This window comes from Nestor notabilis, unplaced genomic scaffold (assembly GCF_000696875.1).
Source record: "Nestor notabilis isolate BGI_N333 unplaced genomic scaffold, ASM69687v1 scaffold220, whole genome shotgun sequence".
NCBI classification, from domain to species: domain Eukaryota; kingdom Metazoa; phylum Chordata; class Aves; order Psittaciformes; family Psittacidae; genus Nestor; species Nestor notabilis.
Window position 1 is genome coordinate 159,476 of NW_009909516.1, and position 7,462 is coordinate 166,937.

Below are 7,462 nucleotides of genomic sequence, written 5' to 3' on the forward strand. Positions count from 1 at the left end.
TTTTTCATTGTTTTCTTCCTGGAGTAGTGACTAGAATGTTAGCACCACAAACAAGGAAATGAAGGAATCTGTTTAGTTAACATCACATAATTTATTTGGTTTCAGCAATAAATAATTCCAACACCAAATGAAACGATACATATTCTTTGAATATATGCATGGATATATAAACATATATATGAATGTACTGTACATACATGAATTTGAGTATCTTTCTGCTGGACAATTTTCTAATGAAGTAGCTTAAACATCATGCCATTATCTGATGGAAATGTATGTGACACATTTATCTACAATTTAACTGTGCCACATTCTGACACCTTCCTTTGGCACCATCAAAACTCACGTTCATGCCGTTACTAACAGAATGCATTTATGTGCACACATATACATTCATATGTACACTGAAGTGTATATGTGTATAGTCACCAATTATGAGTATATACATGAACAAGATTCTCTTGTATATACATTATCTTATATAATGAAAGTCATTATATCCTCTATTTGACTCCATGTATTGAAATTAATTTCTTGTCATGTTTGCTTTATTGCTTCCTTGTAAATTCACAGCAAACACACCGATAGACAAGGATTAATGTTTTCAGGATCTCTTTGGAAACAGAACTCGACCCTAGAGATAAAAAATGAGATAAGCATAAAATGTTGCAAGTGAACTAATGAGTACCACACTTCCCAGTAAGAGCTGCATATATGAGTAGAGCAGAATGTACCACCTTAATCTTCTTGTGTTCACATACTAAACATTCTTTTTCATTTCCTCTGCATGTTTACTAAAATCGAGTAAGATCAAACCTGACAGTTCCCAGGGAAAAAAAAAAAAAAAGGAAAAAGAAAATAACAATTAAAATTGACACTTAAGATTTATTTATTAATGGGAAGGGACTTCTTTCCCCTAAGAGACATCTTTCAGAATGGTAGTCAAAAGTGCAAGAAAGCTATTCAATGTTCAGGCATCTGTTGTATTTTGCTGTGATATGATAAGAATAAATATAGCCTTTCTAAGGCTGTCGCCCAGCTGTGCAGTTCAAAGTGTGGTTTCAGATGCTCTCTGGAATCCAACATGGGCATACCAGAGCCGAATGCTATAGTAGTTGGCCCATATAATGAGCAAAGCAGATCTCAGATACAGATTAGAGAGACAAACCCCACATCTGGATGAAAAAACTTACAACATAAGTGTGCCAATAAGAAAACATTAATGAGAAATGTTCTGAAAATACATGGAAATTTGGGATGTCCTCTTAACAAAAAAATGAGCTACAAACTTATCCTAGGGGAAGCTGAAGCCCAGATAGTACTGGCATGTTTTGCTCATCTCTCCGTTTGCACGAGGGAGACCAAATCACTGGGAAAACCAAACAGATGAAAATCATCAGAATGTTTAAATATTTCAAAATCTTTTTATAAGAATGTCCTGGTTTTGGCTGAGATAGTTAGTTTTCTTCCTAATAGCTGCTACAGTGCTGTGTTTTGGATCTAGAATGAGAATAAATTTGATTACACACAGATGTTTAAGTTGCAGCTGAGTAATGTTTACCCTCAGTCAAGGACTTTTCAATTTCCCATGCTCTGCCAATGAGGAACTGCACAAGAAGCCAGGAGGGAGCACAGCCAGGACAGCTGACCTGAACTGGCCAAATGGATATTCCGTAACATAGAACGTCATGCTCAGTACATAAACTGGTTGGAGCTATCCAAGGGGTTAAAACAAGACAGTTACTGACATCTCGTAAGTGTGTATTTCCTCTGGAAATTTCCACTGGCCGAGGGCATGAGAAATAACATACAGCTGTAGGGTGTTGTAGAACACAGTCATGAGTAATTATAATTACTTTTGTTGGTACATACATTTATACAGTGTAATCCCTCTAAGTGGTACCATGCTGTTGATGAGTTATACCTCCTTTTTTCCTGAGAGCAGATAACCCTTTTGTTGTCAGACTAAGAACAGTATTTTGAAGCAATGTACAACACAGAAAAATAAGGACTTTGTAAAGAAAACATGACATTACCAGTGCTTAAAAGTTGCAACTTAGTGCCAAAAATTTTTGTTTGTGTCCATGATCCAAGGTGCAAGAGGCGAACTGTTTACAAGGATACATACTTTTATTGGTTTTCTGCACACGATCCATTTAACCTTGTTGGTCAATTTTCTTGCTGTGTGGGAAATAAGGTTTTTCCACTGTTCATCTCCAAAGTCTGACTCTTCAGTGCTTGCACTTTTGAACTGACAAAGCTTTTTCCATGAAAAATAGTGCTGGTTCATAAATCAAAGGTAGGCTGAGATCATTGTGACTGACTGCCTTCCATGCACACAAAATTCAAAAGAAAAGCTTGCTAACAGCAACAACTAAATGAGCATGAAGAATTATGAGACAGTAAGTAGTGACATTGTATTCCCTGTTTCTTCACTGTGAACATCAGTGGAAGTTGGTATTGTGTATTAACATTGCAGTCTTCAAATTAAAAGAGTTTATTTTTACATTATAAAACAATTAACAGAAACAGTAATGGCTTTTGGAGTTATTCCCAAAAATAGTGTAGTGTTCCTCCCCTACAATGGCATAGACATAAAAATAATTTGAATGAGTTTACACTTTAAACAATATCATAAAATATTCTTGAACATTTTTAATGTGATTTTCATCTTTGTAGGTTTTGGAACCATCTAAATGTTCAAATATTGCTGGAAGGCATATTTTGTATGTTGGCTATGTATTTTCATGAAGTTGTCTCACCTTTTCATTTGTTTCTGTCAGTAAACATTCCAGCACTTACTCTAATATCATGACTAAAAACTCAATTAATTTATAGTCATTGGTCAGATTTAAAGAAATAGTTTAAGGCTAGAGAGCTAATTGTACTTACTGAATTTATAAATGCTGAGTAACAGAAGTGATTTCCCACAATTAAATATTATACAGGCTTTAGTCCCTGCAAAAATTTTGGACATATTTTCGTGTTACAACTTCTGATGCCTCCTCCCAATTTTGTTTGACCTATTAATACATAAGGTAAACCTGGAATTTTAAAGAGTTTGTTTCTTTACCATCGGTTTATACCCACCCCACCCCCCCACCTCACCCCCCATCCCCGAACCTCCTGAAAGTAATTGCCAGAAAAAAAGCCACAAATTTAAACATGGTCATACTTATTACTTTTTCTTTTCTTTTTTTTTCTTCTTTTTTTTTTTTTTTTTTTTGCTGACTTTAGCAGAGAATAAAAGGAAATAGTAACAATTTACACAACAGCTGAGCTTATAGTTTGCTCAGTGTAAAATTTGCCTTTGACATCAGTAGGCAAAGAAATGGATAGAGACATGAAAGACAAGTGAAGTTGAAGCTAGTGAAAAGGAATTAATAGTTACTGTATTTGTTCAGCATGAGTCTAGCAAAGGGCTTATGCTTCAGTTCAGTTCACAGGTGATGGATATTTTGACTGGGTCTATTTCTTTAACAGATACTCACTTCACTAACTGCATTTGCTGAACCAATTTTCACAATGTTTGGAACATATTTAAAGTATGTCACAGCTTTCAATTTGTTGAGTTTTTTGGTTTGACCATGGGTAATTGCTATTTCTACAAATATCAAAAAGTGTCGTGTTCTCACTAAAGTGTAAGCAACATTGCCAACTTAAGGGCACATGTTCTATGAAAGACATTTTACTGCTCTATTTTGTACAAGTAATAAAAAAGTAGTATATATATTTTATACTCTATCCCAAAAAAATAGAACAAATGCGATGAAAAGTATTGTGTTAAACAATTTCAACTTTTAGGCGATTTTTAATTTTTTTTTTCTATTCTCTCTTCAAAGCCACCAAAATGTTACTTAAGCTTAAACTGCTCTCAGTCTGTTATTCATTTATACTGCTTATGACAAAGGTAATATATCTTGAAGGCTTGCTTCAATAGCCCACCTGCTGGTGACTGGTGACATTTCAGACGTTCCTGTCTGCCATCCAGAAATATTGCAAATGACACAGGTCTCCCACAGGTCTTAAGCACCATCACAATAGGTTATCTCAGCTAATGTCATTAGGTACCACATGAAGTAGGTATCTGTGAGCATTCAAAATAGGTTGCGAGTGACTGCCCTGATCTTTGAGATGAAGTTTAGCTCATAGAAATTAAACACCAGGTCCTAAACGTAAGCTAGAAATCTAATGCAGACATCTAGTGAATGCAAACAGAATCTTCAAAGATCTTTTCAGTTTACCACAAAGTAAACACTTGGTGTTCAACAGACATAAAAAAGCTAAAGATCTATTCCTCAAAAATTGCAATGTAGAATGTTTTTCTCTGATACTTATATTTTCATTGTACCGTGTGTTCTAGGACTCTCATAACCATTTTATCACCACTTTGACCTACTAGGAAATGGCAATTTACTATATTTTCTTCATTATGTAGGTCTTCTAATTACTTACCCTTAATCCATCAGATGTGTATATTAGGAAATAATCAGAAGTCCCATCTGCAAACCTAGATAGCCAACTTGAATGAACTTGTTTTAGGGCTGAGGCTGATATCCTTGGTCTTAAAACGTACAGCCTCTATCTTACAGACTACGTGAACTGCCTGTAGCTGCAAATAAATATTTCAGACTAACTTGGACCCAATTTTGACTTCTGTGCTCTTACAACAGGATATCATCAATTTGTAGACTTTTTTTGTGTGCCAGTCCTACCTGTGATATTTTCCTTAAAAAAAAAAAAAGAGGGCATGTGTGCAGGAACCAGACATGTAATGTTATAACTGAAAAATTGTTCTAACAGTTGTTAATCAGTTTTATTATGCAAAAGAGATGTTAATTATTATTACCATGGAAGCTCGTGATCTACAATAGGAATTAGATAAACTGAAGTTTAAATAAGCAGAGAAGCTACATATAGCTAGGAAAGAAAACCTAAGTTCCACTGAACACAGCAGCTAGTAGAGCAGAGTAAATGGGGAATATTAACTGTATGAAAATGTAAACTGAAAAGATGTACTTTATGTTTCTCTTTGGAGAAACTCCAGGGTCTATAGAATGCTGCATGCATGCCCTGCTACCTGTGTAAGCCACCATAGAGCAATTAAAATGATTACTATATTTTACATTTATCCTAAGACTCTGCATACATTTTACACATGCCTAATTTGAGTATGGGATTGAAACCTTTTCCTGGCAACCCATATTTCATTTCTTCATTTATACTTTTTTTCTGTCATTTTTGTATAAAAATTTTATTAACACTTTCTTTAGTTCCTTCTGTGAATTTGGGAGAAGCCCTTTCATTGACTTTCAAGTACACAGAATTATTAAGTTTCCTAGCTCAGGGAATGTACCCATGAAAGATGATCTAGAAAGTTTTGCCAGCTTTTATTTCCATAATGCATCTTTTGGGGTTATAAATAAGGGTGTATGATGTTTCACAGCTTTTTCTACCTATTTCATGGCTTATTAGTGGATCTCAAATGCATTTTGCAAAGGAGAGGCAGATCAATAATTTCATTTTCCATATCAAGAGACTGGGAGAAGGAAAGCTGAAGAATTTTTCAAGGTCAGCTGGAGGCTAGTGGCTGATAGAGAGGCAGTGTGGAGGTCTGAAATCCCAGTTGGCTTCAACTTGCATCTGGGAATGTGCCTCTCAGCTGGGAGAATCACAGAATACTCTTTTCTGACATCTACTATCTCATCTATATGCAAATTTGACTGTGTGTATGCCAGGTACACACATGTACTCACATATGCTGAGTATGTGAAGTGTAATGTATTTCTTACAGAAAATACTTTCTGAAATCTTGGAATCTTCTCTCTGTCTCACTCATCCTCTGCTCCAGCACACTGAAAAGGTCTTGACAGTATTTCATCTCATTCATGTGTTATCATTACTACTGTCAGGAGATTTTGGATAACAAATGCAGTGCTTTACCAGCTAAAAACATTTTCTTTTTGCACTGACATAGACTTGTCAATAAAACCCCACGGCATGTTAACTTCCCATCTCTCAGATGTGGCACACTGACATTTACAATGCAGAGAAAGGTAACAAAGTGTGAAACAGATCATAAATCATTTAAAGAGAGTTAAAGAGAGACTTAAAACAAAAGCCTCCAGGAAGAAAGAAAAAAAAAGTGAAAAAATGAAATGGGCACCAAAAATTATTTTATACAAGAATGAAACTATGACCTTTTCACCTATCATCATTCACATTGGTTTACCTTTCTCAGCCTCTGGATTCTAGAATAATTCAGTCAGTGTGCAGAATGCTGTGTGAGAAATGAACCTTTTATTTTATTGTTACCCAGGGCATGATATCCTTGAGAGGAATGACAAAATCAAGTAAGAACAGAGCAAAAGGGAAAGCAATAGTAACTACAGGTTTGGGATAATAAAAGCCACCAGTGAATGCAATATACTTAGAGATAGTCTTCAATTTAAAGTTCACAAGGCAGGCAAGTGCACTTTATTGGAAATTTTTACATTTCAAAATATGTTTTACAATCTTTTCACTCAGTCATTTAAATATGGGCTTTGCAGATGCCTGGAAATGCAGCAAGAGAAAGGGGCACACTTCATTCTAGCTTGAAAATGTGAATGTACAAACAGTACTCTTCATGAAGGCACAGAACAGAAGGTTGGCTATTTATATGATCAGCTCTAAATCATTATGTTTTACAGGCAAGCTCTGTTTTCAATTACGTGGAGCTAAGAAGGTGATACAGACTTGTAAGCAAAATCAGAATTTCGATGTCTAGGTCAGAACCCTCAACCCCCTTCCTAGAAAAATATATTTGATACCACATAGCTAAGTGAAGGCATTTTAATATGAAATACAAACGATAATTAACAACAGTAGGCAGCCTGATAGGATACCTTTTATAGACAAGAGAAACAAAGCTGGAGTTAGGAAGTAAGACAAAGAAAACGTAGTGAGGTCACCTATAATTCAGCTGTACCTATACATATGACACATAGTTCTTACTGAGAACAATAACATGCATTTATATAAAGCCTTTTTTTATCAGGTACTTTACAGACACAATATTATATAAGCTAGTTCACCAGATTCTGAAACACTAGTAGTGGTCTGAAATTTAATTATTGATAAAAAACACAAAGCAAAAATGTGTAACAGTTTTTGACAGGAAAAGAAGAATAGTAATATATCCAATTAACACAGTAGAAAGTATTTTAGGTAGACAGATTGACGTTAGTAAATTAGAGTTTGAAAATCTTCACAGTTAACCATTAGTTTTGATGAGTGCATTAGAAAAAGAAAGCTATTTCTTGGTGTGAAACAGACTTGAACTTGATCTGTGACTTCTGTTTGAAAGTGAAGTAAGCCACAGCAGTTAACACAGGCAGAGACTTAAATTTCCACTTCCCTGATCATTTCTTCTAGTTTCTAAATCATCAGTGATTTTCCAGCAAGTTATTCCCAGGCTGAA